Source organism: Notamacropus eugenii, chromosome 1 (assembly GCF_028372415.1).
Source record: "Notamacropus eugenii isolate mMacEug1 chromosome 1, mMacEug1.pri_v2, whole genome shotgun sequence".
Classification (NCBI taxonomy): Eukaryota; Metazoa; Chordata; class Mammalia; order Diprotodontia; family Macropodidae; genus Notamacropus; species Notamacropus eugenii.
Genome location: NC_092872.1, coordinates 176,546,152 through 176,566,108, shown reverse-complemented (window position 1 = coordinate 176,566,108; position 19,957 = coordinate 176,546,152). Strand labels below are relative to the sequence as shown.

The 19,957-nt window shown below is 39.9% G+C and overlaps 1 long non-coding RNA gene across 1 annotated transcript; it reads right to left on the bottom strand.

Moving 5' to 3' along the window:
* Window positions 1-12,112: 12,112 nt before the first annotated feature.
* Window positions 12,113-16,688, bottom strand: LOC140510704 (uncharacterized). The gene is made up of 2 exons (XR_011969348.1): window positions 16,356-16,688; window positions 12,113-12,890 (listed from the first exon to the last, which is right to left on the bottom strand). It is a non-coding gene; the product is annotated as an uncharacterized lncRNA (long non-coding RNA).
* Window positions 16,689-19,957: the final 3,269 nt, after the last annotated feature.

Genomic DNA, 19,957 nt, shown 5'->3' with positions numbered 1-19,957 from the left:
ATACATGGAGAAATGAAGGCCAGGTTTTTCTTTTTCATTAAATATGTATTGGGGTTTCCTTTAGATATTTATTATTTGTAACTGAAGCTGCTACCTTGGATTGTTGGCTCCTAAAATTTCATCCCCACAACTTACTGAGTCCTTAGATGAGTCCAGAACCAGAGTTGAAATGAAGGTGAGAATCGATTCTAGTGAATCTGAGCAGCGTACCTACAACTCAATAACAAAGAGGTTGTCCACCCACCCTAAATTCAATGAATTAAAGGTCTAGGCAGGGTGAACTTACATAGCTCCACAACTTTACTCAATTTCATGTAAAATGAATTTAAAAGCATTAGACTAGCAATTTAAGAATTATTTATAAATGTTATCTCAAAGAAGCAAGTTGAATGTCCTTCATTATATTCTTAGGAAATTGTTGCTTCTTGTTCTTTACTAGGGGCCTGAAAGTGACTTTGGTAATGTCAGCAAGATATCAGCTAAGTTTCTGCAGTGATGTACAGACCTTTTGTATAATAGAATGAGGGGCACAGGGGAGAGAAGAGAAAGTAGAAGGTAGATTAATGATCCCTTCAGAATAATCCTAATCATTTTTTAACAGCTCAGAAGCCTAGGTGAGTGGCAGAGGAAGGTTGGTTATTTACCAAAGGGGCAGGTGTGACTATGTCACCTTCTTACTCAAATAACCTCCAGTGGCTCCCTAGTACCTTTAGGATCACCTGTAAGCTCTATAGTTTGACATTTAAAGTTGTTTATTACTTGACCCCTTTGGAGCTTTCCAAACTTTTTACCCATACTCCAGTTCCCTCCACACAATCTATAGTCTATCCATACTTGCCTATTTACTGTTTCTTGCACATGATGCGCCATCTCTTATCTCTGTGATTTTTCTGTCGCCCATAACCTGGAATGCTTTTCCTTCTTATCTCCATCTCTTAGAATCCCTGGCTTTCTTCAACTTGCAACTCAAGAGCTACCTTCTGCAAGAGGCTTTTCCTGGTGGTCCTAGGTGGGACTTCCAGGCTTTCTGAAAAGTTATTTTTCACCTATTCTGAATACTACACTACCTATATGGGTAGGGATTAGTTAAGTAAGTCAATCAAGTCCCTCAACCCCATTTTAAGAAAGTGATGAAATGCTAAACCCTTAATGAAGTGTGAAAAGGATTTCCATCAATTAATCAGTTTAAGACTTTAGTCAGTCAATAAGCATTTATTGAGCACTTACTACATGCCAAACACTATGCTAAGTTCAGGGAAATTTAAGAAAGGCCAAGTACCTGTTCTCAGAAAGAGTCCCTGTCATCAAGATTACTAAGTATGAAAAGTCTTTGACCGATTTAAGATGTCTTTGAAAGCCAGTAGAGAAATTTCAGTGACATTGTACAAGAAGTGTGTTCACAAGAAGTGTGATTCACTGAGGAAACTTGAACATGCCCTGTGGATCTTCTGTCAAATAGAAAACCAGTTCAGAACCCAAGAGTCTGAGATTCCAGTATGTGAAGAGGAGAGACCATTCCAAGTTAAATTCCAGAGAAGGAATGTGTGGAGCCATCTCTAGTCATCTTGATGTGTCACTGGACCCAGATGGTTCCGGGAGAGAAAGTGAGCCTGGTGACTTTGCACAGCCTTCCCTCACTTAAATCCAATTCACTTGAAAGTCATGGCACTACCTTCCTGATATCATGGTCCTCTTGGGGAAAGAAGGGCAATCCAGAGAAGGAATGTACTTAGGGTGGGGGATGGGGAGGAGCAGAGCCCAGAGCCTAGGCTTTGGTCTCCTCCCAGTCTCTGCCCCCTTGACTGCAATTGGGAAAAGGAAAAAACTTCCCTCATTCCCACCAATATGCTAGCAATGGCTGCATCTACAGCCAAGGATAGGCTGTACAAAGAGTCCAATAGAAAAGCTCAGTCTTGCCCTTGGATTTGATTTTGTATTTACTTTGAATATATATTGTTTTCACTTATTTGTGCACATATTGATTTCCCCACAGTTGAATATAAGCTCCTTGAAGGCAGGGATTGTTTGACTTCTTTGATTTAATTTTTTATTTTTGTCTCTGTCACCAGGAGGACCAGTACGATTCCTAGCACATAATAGCTGCTTAAATAAATGCTTGTTGGTTAATTGAACAAATAAATGATAACTTTCCCCTCTGAGAATTCCTTCTATCTACTTTGTATGTATCTTGTATAGTCCTAGTTATTTAACATTTAAACAATCCTTTTTTGAATGTTAGCACCTTGAAAGCATGGACTTTTTTGTCTTTTTCTTTGTATCCCCAGACCTTAGCACAGTGCCTGACACAGAATAAGGCCTTATGAACTAGTAAAAAACAGTTTGATTGGTATAGCTCCAGTCTGTAGAATGCATGGATGCTAAGACCAGACTTTGCCACCTACCTAATTATTTCCTTGTTGTGACACAGAGTTTTCTGGGTCCCGTCCCCTCATTCTTCATTCTTTACTAGGCAACTCTGAAAATACCATGACTTCAAGGGTCTAAACTAAAAAGATTCATCAACTAGACTTATTACCTTGTCCCATGGGTAATGGGACAATTTCCTTTTAGTGCCCAGTCAGATCTTTATCTAAAACTCTCTGTAAGTTTGAGCCTGGAGTGGCTTAGCACAGATACTTTATTTTGTGTCCAAGCTATTATAGCCTGACTGTGGAGTTGGGAGTGAGGGGCAAGGAACGTCTTTGCTGTTTCCTGTTGGCATCTGACCCCTTCTCATGGCTGCCAACCTTGGTTGGCAATGCCACTCTTCAGGAACAGTTCTCATAACCAATGCTTGTCCTTAAAGGAAATACTTGTTGAATTAATGGCTGATAACTGAAGAGGAATATACATGGTGACTGGACTAGGCATGTGGGGTTTCCATATGAACTAAAGCTCTGGGGCCAATGTAGAAATCAGATAACAAATGACTTCAAAGGCAAAAATCCAAGAGAGTCAAGGTCAGAGTCAACAATCATTGATTAAGTGCCTACTTGATGAAAGTTGATAATAGTGTAGGTACTGGGGGAATTAAAAAAGAAAACTGGGTCTCTGCCCTCAGGGGGCTTATACTCTTATTGGATCCGTCCAAGTGAACCTTTATTTTTTCTTCTTCAGTCTCAATACTACAAAAGCATTTGAAGCGGAAAGCACTGTAGCCCTGTCTCATTTCCCATGTCACATTGATGCTGTGTGGCTCTGAAACAGCCCTGATGTCATTGGACATGTGGGGCCTGGGAGCAGAGGATTTCTGAGTATGTTTAGAGAGCATGAAGCTAAGCAAAGGTAAAATGAAATCCCTGGTGGTTTTCTTTTATCTATCTTGACATACGTGTCTGGCAAAGTGCTTAATAACAATGGAATAGAACTGTCCTACCCCTCTCTAAAAAATATGTTCTGCATCTATCTTTATGTTCAGTATGTGCCTTCATTTTTGAAGTGTGGTCTCCTTAAAAGTGAATTAGATTGGTGTGTCTGAAAAGGTCAAGAGGGGTGGGGGTGGGGGAAGTACTTTCCATGCTGAGCTTGTGGCTCAGACACTTTCTCAGGTGTGTTCTGTCCTTTGGGACCCTGACTTCCAGAATGATGGTCACCACTGAAAGAGGTTTTGAAAAGAATATCCCCATTCTTCATGTCTACATGCTGGGGGAGTTCTTCATGGCTGAAGCTGCTTTCCAGCTATCTGAGATTCTCTTGAGGTCAATGATCCTTAAATTGTATCTTCTGCCCTTTCTCCTTGAGAATGATATCTCATCTGTAGCTATCAAGGAAACTTGGTATGTGATAGAGGGAGCACTGAAATTGGAGCCAGAGGACCTGGGCTCAGGCTTGGCTCTGGCTAGTTGTATGACCCTGGGCAAGTCACTGAATTTTGACAAGGCTTAATTTCCTCATCTACAAAAGGACTGAAATTAGATATGTTGAAAGGGAAATTGTTCCATAAAGTACTGTGAAAACAAAAACTATCATTCACTAGCTCTCTGGGTACTTTTCTGTTCCTTAAGTCTTCATACAGTGGCCCCTGTGGATAGAACATTGGCCTAGAGTTGGGAAGACCTGGGTTCAAATCTAACATCAAATATATATTACCTTTGTGATCCTAGCCAAGTTACTTAATCTCTATCTGCCTCAGTTTCCTCTCCTGTGAAACAGGAATAATAATAGCACCTACCTCTCAGGGTTGTTGTGAGGATCAAATGAAATGTTAATAGTAAAGGCACAGTGTCAAACATGTAGCAGGCACTTAATAGATGCTTCCTTCCTTCCCTCTCTTCTTTCTCTCTTCCTCCCTTCCTTCCTATCTTCCTCCTTTCCTTCCTCCTTTCTTACCTCCTTTACTTCTTTCTTTCCTTCCTTCCTCTTTTCTTACCTCCTTTTCTTCCTCCTTTCTTACCGCCTTTACTTCCTTCCTTCCTTCTCTCTTTCCTTCCCTCCTTCCTTCCCTCTTTCCTTGCTTCTTTCTTTCCTCCCTCCCTTCCATCTAGTACACATTCAGTAGCATTTTCTTAGGATGGTCATTGCTTCAGTACTTGTAGCCAGGTCACATTTTAGGATTTAATAAAAAATGAGTATACTTCAAATCTATTGTCAGTACATATCAGAACCAGGACTTGGACTTCAATGAAATGGAGCATGACCTTAGGGAGGAAGTTGGTGTAAGATGGTCAGCTCAGACTGTGCACAGGGAGTATATCACTTGTAACTCTGAATGAGTGAATCTATGTAATACTAAAGAAAATCATCCAACCCAGTGAGCCCTGGGATTGACTCTGAAAACATAGCAAAGACCCTTAGGAGTTATTTACTACAAGGAAGGGGAAAAGGGAATAAGCATTTTTATGGCACCTATTATGTTCTAGGCACTGTGCTAAATGCCTGTAGCAGCAAGCACTCTGACACATCCAGGGTGGCCTGCTGGCACAGGTTCTTAGATTTGCTTTTCTAAGGAAAGCAACTTAAAAGGGGTTAACAATCTATTTTAATTACATTCACCAAAAGAGAAAATACAAGCAGAGAAATAAAGACCAACAGAAAACAGAGAAATAAAGACCAACAGGCAGGGCTTCTGTCTGACCATAAGCAATACATATATCACAGATCAACAGACAGAACCAACTGTCTGACCATTACATACATACATAGTTACCAGAGAGAGAAGCACCAACATAGGGGTTTTCAAGGGGGGAGGCTCCTCAACAGCTACCTTATCTTACCTGACGTGGAAACCTTCTTCCAAAGCATAAGCCCCCAGAGTATATATACACTTTTCAGAGCTGGAGGACATTGTGACCCATCATGATCCAGTGCTTCATTAGCAATTAACACAGGGTATGGGCTTTCCTACAAAACAAGCCTTCCCTAATCAAGCTTCCTTTAATGGGCTCCACCTGAGGTCTATTCATGGGTACAGATGATCTTTCATTAACATAAATCTCATTAACATTACAATGCCTTGTAAATATCTCATTTCATCTTCACAACAACTGACAACTCTCTTGAGGTAAGTACTATTATCACTCCAGTTTTTCAGTTAAGGTAACTGAGGCAAACAGCTGTGAAGTGACATGCCCAGGGTCATATAGACCATTAGTGTCTGAAGCCATATTTGAATTCAGATCTTCCTGATTCTAGGCCCATCATTCTATCTACTGTACCATGAGGCTGCCAAGCAAAATAAATAATAGTTGGCTAATTTTTTTATGGCACCTTTCCAACCCAAAGAATGATATTTAACAGAAACCTCTTCCAGGTAGGATAGTCAGCCCACAAAAAGGAACAAACTCAATCAATGATGGATATTTGTTGTTGTTTAGTTGTTTTCAGTCAAGTCTGACTCTTCATGACCCCATTAGGGGTTTTTTGGCAAAGATATAGATGAGGAAACTGAGGCAAACAGAGTTAAGTGACTTGCCTAGTGTCACCTAGCTAATGTGTCTGAGACCAGATTTGAACTCAAGAAGATGAGTCTTCTTGACTCCAGGTCTAGCACTACTTTCACTGTGCCATGTAGCTACCACATAGTGGTACATACTGGTGCTAAATGATGCAGAGATATGAAAAATGAAACTATACCAGAGATTGCCTTGTAGAATACAAGGAGATCCATTTATAGCTCTACACTACAGCTGAGGCAGGGTCACAGATGTCGTAATTTTCATCTGCATAATAGCCTTGTGAGCAGAACCATATTCCTAGGATCTTAGATTTAGGGACTTAGAGGCAATCCAATCCAACCTCCACAGTTTACAAATAAGGAAATTGAGACAGAGATGTTGACTTGCCCATGGTTACATAGCTAGAGTCAAAGGTGGGATTTGAACCCCAGCCTTTCTAACTCCAAGTTCCTAATTCTCTACATTACATCATGCATTCCCTTACTCTTCGACATATACCAAGCATGGTTCTTTTGTCATTTATACAAAGCATTAAGCTCTGGTCCCTATCCAAATCTGCCTTCAGTTGTCTGGTGATTACACTTCTCCACATTTCCTTTGACAGGGCTCCTACCCCACCCCCAACTCTGTAGAGTTATTAGAATGCAAGTTCCTGGAAAGTAGGGATTATGTCTTTCTTCATATCCTAAGTGCTTAACACCATGCCTGGAACAAAGTAAAGTCTTAATAAATGCTTGTTGACTTGAGATTGGTGTTCTCTGATCCTGGCTTGGCTTGAGATAATATTTCCCCAAATTCCCCTGCTTACCTTCCTTCTCACATGGAGTCCCTGGCCCCTACTCCAGCTCTGCACTGACCAATCAATGTCCACCAGCTGGAAGCACTTTGGGATAATGGGTGCCTTTCTAGGACTCTTCAGATTGCACAAGATAGACTGACTGCTTCTTCCATCAGTGCAGGTGTCCCAGATTGGGATGTTCACTTTGTCAAGGTAGGGGACCATGGCCTTTCTCAAGTGAGATCTTTGGCTTATTTTCAGATTTGAAAGACAATGGAAGGATGAAGTCTAGTGCCCTCTTTCCTCCAGTCTGCCAGATGTTCCCATCTGGGCTGCAGAGCTGGAAGAACAAAGCTCGTGTTCTGACTCATCCTAAGGAACTCTAAGAACAATGTTAAATGTCTGGAGTCAAGGAATGGTTATTATTTGTCTCATTTTGACTGAAGAACTCAAGAGCTTGAAAGAGCATCATTGATGGCAGTGGCAGCCCCAGGTTTGGCTCTCCTCTTTCTTGGTACCCTCTGCAATGAATCTCCTTTTATGATCTACATCTTACAATCATCTGCCTATCAGGTCCAGTTTAAATCCCATCTCCTATTTCCTGCTCTAGAGCTCAAAGGCTAGCCTTGTATTCTAGTGGCTTCTATTCCTGGGTGGTTGTTGAGTCTTTTTTCCTTGATAGTTACTTGGTTGTTGTTTCTGAGTTGACTCAAACGTATCTGACTCTCTGTGACCCTTTCTGAGGTCTTGGCAAAGGCACTGGAGTGGTTTGCCATTTCCTTCTCCAGCTCATTTTACAGATGAGGAAATTGAGGCAAACAGGGTTAAGTGATTTGCCCAGGGTCACACAGCTAGTATGTGAGGCCAGATTTGAACTCAGGTCTTTCTGATTGGTGCTAGCCACTGTACTACCTAGCTGTCCCAGTTCCTTGGGGCCAAAAAAAGCTTAAACCAAACTGGAAACATAAACTACCCCTTTTCCCCCACTTGATTTCATCGTCCACTTATTTATCTAATGACCCACACAGTTCCAGGTGCACATGGAAATTCCATTCAGCAGGTGGTTACTACTGAGTGACTACTATGAACCTAGTACTGTAGTAAACACTGGGATTATGCAGATGGGATAAAAGGAAATACAAGCTTTAACCTTGATATTTAGGATCTCATTATGTGATTGGGAGCCAAGACCCAAACTTCCCTATTTCTGTTGAGACATCATAATCTAAGACTCATCCTAAACTCTTCCTTTTCCCTCAACCCTCCCATACTAATCAATGGCTGTCTTGTTCCTTGTGCCTCTACAGCATCTCTAGTATCCATCCCCTTTTCCCTGTTCACACACTCTCTGACCTAGTTTATAGCCTAGCTGTTGTAACAGCTTTCTAATTAGATTCCCTGCTTGCCTTGTTTCCTCTGTAATTTGTCATTCACACAGATTCCATACTGTTATTCCCAAAACACATATCTGACTATGTCACTCCTCTACTCAAAAATCTTCCATGACTCCCTATTGCCTCTAGGATGAAATATAAAATGCTCAACCTAGAATTTAAAGCTCTTCATAATCAAACAAACAAGCACTTGTTAAGCATTTACTATGTGCCAGGCACTGTGCTAAAGATGCGAGATAAAGCAAAATCAGTTACTACCTCAAGGAGCTTACTCTAATGAAGGAGATGGCATATACATAAATAGTTATATACAAGATGCAGAATAAATGAAAGGTAAGAGGGGGAGGCACTAGCAGTTGGGCTAGGGGAGGCCTTTTCACTAAATCTTAAAGGAAGTCAGGGCTTCTAAGGAGCAGAGGAAATGAAGGAGAGCATTGCAGACATAGGAGACAATCAGTGTGGAAAGATAAAGAGAGATTGCACATTATGTGTGAGGAACAGCAAATAAGTCAGGAAGTCTGAACTAGAGAGTTTGTGAAATGGAGTGAGGTATAAGACTGGGGGTAGTAGCTTAATTCAGTATGTGCCTGATATTCTTATCTGCAGCCCCACCTAGCCGAGTTCTTTGGCTGCTGCCACAGAAGCCCTTAATTTCTTGGGCATTCGAGGTTATAGGGTCTCTTTGAACAAAGTCCAGATAGCATACCAGTCCATAAAGTATCTGGACCATGAACTCACGCCCACCTCTCTCTCCTTAACCTCTGAGAGAAGGATAATCCTGTCTAATAATTCCAGCCTCTAAGCAACAAGTTCGAGTGTTTTTAGGCATAGCTCGATTTTGTAGACTCTGGATTCCTAATTTTGATTTTATTGCTAGACTCCTTCATGACCCTATTCAGGGCACTGACTCAGACCAGGCTAAAGTTTTTGAGACTCTGAAAACTAATTTGACCACCACCTCATCACTAGCACTACCCAATCTAGGAAAAACTTTCACTCTGTATGTTGATGAAAGGAGAGGACAGATTTTGACAGTCTTAACCCATTCCTTAGGACCTCACCCCATGCCAGGTGATGTTTTTATTTACTCAAAATATGCTTTCCTTGTTCTACATGTCCAAGAAGCAATTTGGAAAGAAAGGAGATATCTGACAGCAAAAAATTTCCCTATCAAACATGCCCTTTCATTTTTTGGCCTTGCCATAGTTGTCTTTAATTCTCTTCAGAGAAATTGTCTTTTGTGCCAGGGAAATTGTCTTTTCTTTATACTCCTTTTGTGCCTGTTTGGTCCCTGTCTGCCGGGTTTGTCTTTTCCAGAGTGCAAGCCATCAACTTCCAGATGACTGCTCAGGCTATATGCCCCTTGAACAGAATCCATCGAGGCAGGGATAGCTCTACGCCCCTTGCCAGCAGGAAGCAGTTTCAGAAGCTGAGACTTTCGCTCTTTACCCCAAAAGAATTTGGGTCCAATCTGTTTTAGGGGGGAATGATGGGGTTCAGACTCTGGGAATCTCCTTGAACTCTCCTTGAATCTCCCCACTTAACCTGGCCTTTCATACTCAAATCTGTGGCCATTTATGTTACCTCTTGATTGCCCCACCTGCTTCCCGCTCAAACCCTCCATTGTCTGATATCTCCTGATTGCCTCCAGCTGCTTTCTGTGCTGGATTACATCATTAGTTATCCCAATCCCATCAAGATTCTCCTTAGACCCACCTCCCAGACCACTAGACCACCTCTAGATTTTTCCCATGGACATTCTGTGTATAAGTTCCAACTCTCCTCCATGTAGGCCCTCAGATTCAATCCAGTTCAGACTCTGTCCAGTTGGGATTCTATCTGGCCCACTTGTGAATACAAGTGTTACAAATGCTTAGGCTCCTTAAGAGTCAACTCAATATGGTGAATCTTTAATAAAGTTTGTTTTTATTTGGCTTTAAAAAAAAAAAAGACTGGGAAGACAGGAGGAGGGAAAGTTAGATACCCAATGCTTAGATAAGACTGTATGTAGAATACTCACTAACCTTCTATCAGGAAACTTCCTGATTGGCTAAGAGTGAGCTGAGTATTATCCTGGATTGTAGAATGAGATTCTGTGTGCCTAGATGGGTGAATATCAAATTGCCTGGGAGGAGAGAAAAAGAGGGGAAAGAAAATTATTTTCTAGGGCAGGGGGAGGACCAGACACAGTGGCAGGGACATCTAGCTTGGGTTGAATCATGGAACAGACTAGGCCATCTGAACTGGAGTTAAAGAATAGATTGGAAAGCTTGGGCATCATCCAGCCCAGGACCAGAAAGTCACAGACTCGTATGTCTCTTCATTCCATTATTGCCACTAATTTCATTCACATTTCAAGGTCTGGGTCTTTAGAGCCCTCCTTTTCCCCCCCTCCCCCCTCCGGTACAAATACCTTTCTCTTTTCTTGATCCCAACTGGTATTGCTGCATAGGAGGGCACTTGGGATTCAGAGTTCATACACAATCTCTAAAGGTTCAATGCCTAAGCATCTCTACTTGCTCTGGGATTTACTGTCCTCATACCCTCTCAAATCAAGGCTAATTCTCCCTGCTCTAGATTAATGACTATTCAATCCCTCTCAATGCAAAGGTTCTTGTCTAAAATTTCAGATCTCTCTTTTTTTCATTCACTGTATGGGTCTCTCCTCAACTATTCCACCCAAAGCATTGATTACTTTGTGTCTTGTACCAACTTCACACAGCCAGGGTTTACCAGAGGTGGGGAACCCTTTGAGGGCTGCACTTGAGGACTTAGAGGGCTACATGTGGCCTCAAGGCCACAGGTTCCCCAGCCCTGGTAGCTTCTACTACTGCATGAGTACCAGTGATCATTTAATGTCCTTAAATATAGCTGAAAACAGCAGCTACTTTATGTAGCTTTGGTTACCCAGCAGTTCTCCATCTTGCTAGATACTCTAGAGCCAAGTAGTAGTTTTTTCCTACATATTTCTAATTGTTTTATGTAATAGGGGACTGATCATTGAACCTGTTCCTTATAATCGTACACAGAATGCTACTGATGTAATTTCCCACATGGAAGAAGCTGGAGATCCTGATTCTGACAAAGTCACAATGATAGATTGGACCATATATAGATACATACTTGGTTCCAGCCTTTGAACTCTTGTGGTAAATAGAAATCTCTTTGCATGGCTATAGTTGTAGAATTGGAACCGGGGATACCTTCCAAAGACGCTAGAAGACGAAAAGCACAGCCTTAGGCTTACCCCTTCCTTCATTTGGTGTTCTGGCGAGAGAAGACAGGCAATGTGTGACGGGAGTGGTCTTGGGCCCTTTCCATCTGAACTTGACACGTAACCCATAAATGTGACCTCCTGTTCTTCGCCTCAGAGTTAGCTCTTTCCTTTTAGGTGGAGGTTAGTCTAAAGGCCATGACCTTATAAATTTTGAAAAGTTAAGGAGTCTGGGAGTTAAGTCTGCTTCAGGTTTTTAGTCAGCCTAGCATCAATACCCCAAGGAGCAAAGATTGATCTTCTGGGGAGGGAAGGGAAGCCAAAAAAGGACTCATTTGGCATCAATGCCATATTTGGACGTGAATTTAGTGGGATGAAAAAGAAGGAAGGAAGAAAGAGTAAAAAGAAAAGAAAAGAAAGAAATAACATATGCATTGCATAAGCAGAATCAAACAAAACAAATGCCAAAAAATGCATTTCTCATTCTGCATAGTAGTCCATCATCTCTCTGCCATGAGGTGGGTAACATTCTTCATTATTGGTGCTTTGGAATGAGGGTCAATCATTTAGTTGAACAGTGGTCTTAAGTCTTTACAAATTGCTCATTTTTTAAATATTGATGTTATAAATTGTTCTGTTTCTGTTTACTTTACTCTTCATTAGTTCTCCAGGTCTTTCCATGTCTCTTTGATGTCATGTTTGCCCTCATTTCTTACAGAACAAATAGTGTTCCATTATATTCATATGCCACAAATTGTTCAGCAATAGCCAATTGATGGACAACCCCTTAGCTTCCATTTATTTTTACCACTCAAAAAAGTTGCTATACACATTTTAATACATCTTTTCCTCTTTATTTGATCTCTTTTGGATACAGGTCTAACAGTGTTATAGCTGGATCAAAACACATATACCATTTAGCAGATTTTTGTGCATAATTATAAACTGCTTTCCAGAATGGTTGGATCTATTCACAGGTTTACCAATACCAGATAATGTGCCTGTTTTCTCACAGCCCCTCCAATATTTGTAATTTTCTTTTTTTATCCTCTTTGCCAATCTTATGGGTGTGATGTGGAACTCTTTGCTTTAATTTGGACTTCTCTAATATTAGTGATTTGGAGCATTTTCCCATATAGCTATAGAGAGCCTGGCTTTCTTCCCTTGAGAGCTAGCTATGTGTTCATATCTTAAAATGTAGGAAAGGACAGACACAGGTCTGACTAGAGTCAGGGGTGGCATGAGGGAGTGTTGTAAGGCACATTCTAAAGAGCTCGGAGAACAGAACCCAGGAGAACATTTTATACAATAGCAGTAACGTTGTAAAAGACAAACACTCTTGAAAGACTTACTAACTCTAACCAAAGCAATAACCCAAAGCCATATGATTCCAGAGGACCTATGAGGATGTAGAAGTGATGGCCTCAGGGGGCAATTGTACAGTGCCAATGCCAGAATTTGTTTTCCTTGACTATGTATATTTGCTTACAAAGATTTCTTCTTCTTCTTCTTCTTCTTCTTCTTCTTCTTCTTCTTCTTCTTCTTCTTCTTCTTCTTCTTCTTCTCCTCCTCCTCCTCCTCCTCCTCCTCCTTCTCCTCCTCCTTCTCTTCTTCAGTGAGAGGAAGAGAAAATAAATTTCTGCTCATTAAAACATTTTTTAAAAAAATCAAGATTAAGAGCTCAGAAAGATGAGGTTTTATACTTTAGCCAGACACAAAAGCTGCAGGAAGTAATTTTTTTTAAAACAATTAATTAATTAATTTTTAGTTTTCAACATTTACTTATATAAGATTTTGAGTTTTAAATTTTCTGCCTCTTCTTCACCTTCCCCTTCCCCAAGATGGCATGCAATCTGATATAAGATCTACATATTCATTCATGTTAAACATGTTTTCACATTAGTCATGATATAAAGAAAAATTAGAATTAATGGTGGACATTCCTTCAATTTCCAATTCTTGGCCACCACAAAAAGAGCTACTATAAATATTTTGTACATGTAGGTCCTTATATCTTTGTATGGTCTCTTTGGGATACAGACATAGAAGTGATATTTCTGTGTCAAAGAGTATACACAGTTTTATAGCCCTTTGGGCATAGTTCCAAGTTGCTCTCCCAAATAGTTAGATCAATTCACAACTCCACTAACAATGTGTTAGTGTTCCAGTTTCCCCACATCTTATCCAGCATTTATTCATTTCCTAATTTTGTCATTTTAGCCAATCTGATAGGTTTGATATGGTACCTAAGAGTTGTTTTAATTTTAATTTAATTTTCTCTAATTTAATTAGAGAAATTGCATTTCTCTAATTGAGTGACTTAGAGCATTTTTTTTTAATATGACTATTGAAAGCTTTAATTTCTTCCTCTAAAAACTACGTGTTCATATCTTTTGACCATTTATCAACTGGCGAATGACTTGTATTCTTATAAATTCGACTCAGTTCTCTATATATTTTGGAAATGCCTTTATCAGAGACACTGTCTATAAAAGTTGTTTACCAGCTTTTTGCTTCCCTTGTAATCTTGGTTGTGTTGGCTTTGTTTGTGCAAAAACTTTTCAATTTAATATAATCAAAATCACCCACTTTGCATTTCATAATGTTCTCTATCTCTTGTTTGGTCATAAATTCTCTTTTCCATAGATCTGACAGATAAACTCTTCCTTGCTCTCCTAGTTTGCTTATAGTATCAGCCTTTATATCTAAATCATGTACCCATTTTTACTTTATCTTGGTATAGGGTGTAAGATGTTGTTCTATGTCTAGTTTCTGCCATATGATTTTCCACTTTTCCCAGCAATTTTTGTTAAACAGTGAGTTTTTATCCCAGAAGCTGGAATCTTTGGATTTATCAAATATAGATGACTATAGTCATTGACTATTGTGTCTTGTATTCTTAACCTGTTCCACTGATCCACCACTCTATTACTTAGCCAGTACCAAGTAGTTGACAATTTAAGATCTGATATAGCTAGGTCACCTTTCCCTGCATTTCTTTTCATTAATTCTCTTGATATTCTGGCCCTTTTGTTCTTCCATATGAATTCTTTATATTATTTTTTATAGCTTTACAAAATAATTTTTTAGTAGTTTGATTACTATAGCACTGAATAAGTAAATTAATTTAGGTAGAACTGTCATTTTTATTATATTAGCTCAGTCTACCCATGAGCAACTGATATTTTTCCAGTTATTTAGACTTTATTTGCATGAAAAGTATTTTGTAATTGTGTTCATATAGTTCCTGAGTTTCTTTTGGCAGACAGACTCTCAAATATTTTATAATGTCTACAGTAACTTTAAATGAAATTTCTCTTTATCTCCTGCTGTTGGGCTTTGTTAGTAATGTATAGAAATGTCAATGACTTATGTGGGTTTATTTTAGCTAATTTTTTTATTATTTCAAGTTATATTTTACTTGAGTCTCTAAGATTCTCTAAGTATATATCATCATATCATCTGCAAAGAGTGATAACTTTGTTTCTTCTTTACCTGTTCTAATTCCTTCAGTTTCTTTTTCTTTTCTTATTCCTAAAGCTAACATTTCTAGTACAGTATTGAATAACAATTGTGATAATGGACATTTGTATTTCACTCCCAATCTTACTGGAAATGTTTCTAGCTTATCCCCATTATATATAATGTTTGCTGATGGCTTTAGTTACATACTACTTATTATTTTAAGGAAGGTTCCATTTATTCCTATGCTCTCCAGTGTTTTCAATAGGAATGGGTGTTGGATGTTGCTGACAGTTTTCCTAATACTGACCAACCTGCAGGAAGTCATTTTGAAGTCTAGTTTAATTTCTTCCATGATACTTTAGTCTGTGTGGAAAGTAAGAGGCAATGTGGCCCAGTATAGAACTGTCCCAAACAGGAAACAGGAACAGGAAAAGTCACTTAATCACTCACACCCTCAGTCTCTTCATATGTAAAATGAGGATAAATCATATTTACATGACCTACCTCATAAGGCTTCTGGGAGGAAAAAATATCTTACATTTTGGATGTTTCCACTGCCCATAGAACTTACATAAGAACTTATAGTTCTTTAAGGTTTATAGAGCAACCTCTATAGAACAACCCTATGAGAAAGATGATAGAATCATAAATTTAGACCTAGAAGGGAACACAGAGACTATCTTATCCAACTCCCTAATTTCATTTAGTCATTTTTCAGTCATTTTCAACTCTTTCATGACCCCATTTGGGGTTTTCATGGCAAAGAAACTGGAGTGGTTTGCCATTAACTGACCAGGATTCTCTAACACAGGAAAATGCAAGATACCTTGCATAGTTTTAAAATCTCCTTGTTCTCTTAATGCTTTTGCCACATGTTGCATGCATGATTCTGGGCCATAAGATGGTACTGTAGCATCCTTTTTTGCATTCTGTTGTGGTTCCTCATTTCTATTACCAGATATCAGCCTTGCTCCTTTTTTCTGTGCGCCCACTGCTAGTTCCTCATTTCCCAGCGGAGGATCTGTAGCTTCCTCTTTAAACGATACAGGCCTTTTTTTTTTTAAGTCTCTAATTGCTTTAACTTTTTGCTTAGCTTTGAAAGCTCAGTCTCCAAATTATTAATTTTTTCTGTCTCTTTCCACTCTGTTAGTTCCTTCTGTAAATTTGGATATATTCTTTCTGGGCTATGCTCTCTTGAACTCTCTGAGGAACTTGAAGGAGTGGTCTGTGTGGATACCGCAAAGTGCCTTACTTGTTTGTCACACCTTCCTTCTTCTGCCTGAAATGAGCATTTTATAATATTGTACAGAAAGAAGGTGGATGGTGACAAAACTCCTGGTTTTTCTAATCCAAATGCGGTTATCTGCTCTCCTACTATTTGCCAGGTATGTGTAGATACTGGCGGTCTATCCTTCACCCAGGGGCACACTTCCTCAACCTGTTCTAAAAATTGTCTAATCACTTTTAACTGCAATGTCACTCCCTGGCTTTTAGCTTTCTTATATATGACTTGTATAAGCCTTCTTGTCTAGTTTTTCTGCTGATGTTGTTAACCCCATGGTGCTAAGAACCTAGCTCACTGCCTAGTTATGTATAAGCAGGTTACTCACAGTTTGTGGTTTTCTTCTTTTCCTCTCCCGGGTGGCTGAGCGCGCATCATCCCACCTGTACTGCAGGGCACCATCCAAGGAATGCAGGCTACGTCTTTTCTCAGGCTACGAGCTCATGCTTTTGACCCTGCACTGCCGCTCCAAGGGTTATTCTCTGGACCCTGGCTTCTGGCTTCTGGTTTCTGGCCCCACATTTGGACACCAATTGAACGGGTTTAGGGCCCGTTCCCCCAAGCCAACAGGTCTTACTCTGACCAGAAGTGCCTGTCGGCCTTGGCGGAGCAAACTGTGAGCAATGAATGAGGCAGGAGATCGAGATGGTGACCAACTCCCGTTTATTCCAGCTAGCTCATGCACTTTTATGGCTTCAATTACGTAAGCAGCTCGAGCAAATTTTATGCCAGTTTAAGCAAGTTTTTACTCCTACTTTCCAGGAAGTATCTTCTGGTAAACAGGGGCGGAACCCTTCCTCCAGAGCCATCTTGTTCATGCCTTACCAGTCTCCCCTCATTTTACCTGAGCCATGACTAGTGAATGCCATCCAAGAGGGCTGGGGGTTGGCAATTCCCTTACAATTAACTCCTTCCTAATTTTGTAGGTGAAGAAACTGAGGCCCAGGGATGTTGAGTAACTAGTCCAATTTCACATGGCCAATAAGCATTAGAAGTGCATTTTCAACTTAGGTCCTCAGACCCCAAGTACAGCATTCTTTCTAGTATATCACAGTGTCTTACCTCAGGTTTCTTGATGATGGAACTGATGTTCAGAGAGATTAGGAGTTCTGCACATGGTCACAGAGCCAGTCAAGTGTCAGAGCCAGGACTTAAAGCCATCTCTCCTGATCCCAGGTCTACTGCTCTTTGTATAGCACCCACAATTGCCTCTTGAACATTCCCAGATTCCAAGTCTTCACCCCTGATCCCGAAGACCACTTGCTATTCCCACCTGAGAGCTCTGGTGCTTGTTTATTGAGTCTTTCCTGTTTCATTAGCTGCAATCTTTAGAAGCCCTTAAGGACTATGGTGTTACACCTACTCCTTGTTTTTTACACCCGACAAATCCCATCATATACATATATATACATACCTCAAAGCCAATTAGTTTCTCCAAGGAAGGAAAGAACCCTGTATTTTCTATTATCTATATGTAGGAATTATTTCAACCCAGGAATTTATCAGGGAATATATTAGAAATATTAAAAAAAAAGAGAATGGGTAGGACCACAGGGAATCACATGTTGAATTTGTATATCCACACTTGGAAGCTGGGTGCAGAACACCAATCCAATCACAGGATATTCACTATAGCTTATAACATCTGTGTATGTCATGTGAACTAACTAGATAGCTATGAGATTTACCATAGGGAATAAATTTTAAATGTAAGCTTAGGATATTGGCAGGATCTGATTTTTATCTGAAGTTGGCTCAGCCAGAGGAGAACTATTGATTTTTCAGTACATTTATTCCCATATCAAAAGATATTTCATGTTTGAAAAAAATAGGAAGGAAGATGAAAATATCTATATGAAGTTTGACTATAAGGTAATAAAACTGATTTTTAAGCAAGCATCCTAGAACTTAAGTAGCTAAATGAATGCTACCCTTCTCTAAGTAGAGACCTCAGAAAGCTAGACACTTATTCTACTGAGGTCTCCTTTGCTCAGTACAGATTTGTTCTGCTTCTTTGGGATTTGCCTTCAAGGCCTGAGGCATCTTCTTTGGAATTTCCTTTTCTTTTGAAGGTGTATTTGACTTTTAGAAAGAGCCAAATGTCATTCACAACCAACTCTAGCGAGCAGATGAGGCTAGGGAGATGAGAGATATACTATTCTCATTCAAAACAAAGCTGTATCTATAAAGTACTGAAAGTGATTTTTCTTATATGACTCATAATAATCTCCCTTCCTTCCTCCCTTTAGATTTTCTTACACATTATTGTCAATGAACTCCATTCTGTAATGTAGCTCAGAGCTATCCAATAACAGAACAGGTCAGTCAGTCAACAAGTCTACCTCTCGAGACCCTCGCTGGAAGATACAAGCACAGAACAGATTTTTATTTGTCAGAGGATTCTGAGAGATTCATAAAATGTAGAATGTAGAAGGAAACTTAGAAGTCATGTAGTCTAAGCCTCTTCTTTCATCAGAGCAGGAATCAGTCCTAGCCTTAGTACCATGTTGCTTATATATATGAATTAGTGATGTAGCACTGTCACATGCATTGATGTAGTCATGAGGATGGCCTTTCACAATAACAACAACAGTAACAAAACACAGCTGCCCTTCTTATATAATAATGAGACCACAGTGGTCAGTAGAAAGAAAACTGGACTTGAAATCAGAGTACACTTGGATTTGAATCTAGATCGCTTAACCTCTTCAAGCTCCATTTTCCTCATCTGTACAATGAGGATAATAATAGCTGTGTTATCTACCATAAAAGAGTTCATCTAAGAGATATTGACTGAAAAAGGTCATGAGTTAAATAGGAAGAATGAAGGATAACAGATTGACAGACCACCTGGAACATTGGTCTCTGCATAGAATCAAAAGAACTAGAAGAACGCCCTCAGTACATGGACTCCTTTGGGTGATGTGCCCTTGAGGAAAGATATACATAAGGATGGGAAGGCACAGATGGGATGAGATCAGCATCTTTGGATGGAGTTCCCGCATCAGTGAAATTATAGGTTCACTAAATTACTGAGGAAGCATTGCCTATCCATAGGGATGCTGTGAGGATTACATTGGATGATGCCTATGAAGTGTTTTGTAGACTTGGAAGCATTATATAATGATCTGGGAGGTAACCCTGCCCCTCACATGACAGCTGCACTGCTCAGAAGAGGTAAGTCTATCACAGCTGGTCATGGCACAATGTTCTGTTATTCTGTACAGTGTTCTCCTGGTTCTGGTCACTTCACTCAGCAGAGCTTTGGTGTTTGTTAACCAAGAGGAGGAATATCCTGGGTTTGGTTTCTATTTTTGTTTTTCTTTCTGTGGGCAACTAGACAGAACTGCTTACTCTACTAGACTATAAGAGTCATGAGGGTAGCGACATATCTTATCTAACCTTTGTAATATTCCTTACTGACTATTGCAAGATTCTACACATGGTTCAGTCTTTTTTTCAGTCCCCTCTGATTCTTCATGACCCCATTTGGGGTTTTATTAGCAGTTTGCCATTTCCTTTTCCAGCTCATTTTACAAATGGGGAAATTGAGGCAAACAGTTAAATGATTTGCCCAGGGTCACACAGCTACTAAGTGTCTGAGGCTGGCTTTGAACTCAGAAAGATGAGTCTTCCTGACTCCAGGCTTGATCATATCCACTGCGCCACCGAGCTGTCCCATTCTACACATAGCAAGAACTAAATATATGATAGCTGATACAAATTTGAAAACTGAACTGAGGTGCCAGCAGTAGTTGGTCACACAGACAAACTCACCCACTTGCTGATAAGAATTGATCCTAGGCTAGACTAGTTAGCTTGCTCTGAAATTACAGCTCTGAGGCTCGTCATATCAATCAACTAGTATTTATGAAATACCTTCTAACTCCTAGGGCACAGTACTAGTCAATGAGGGTCCCAGTACAAAGA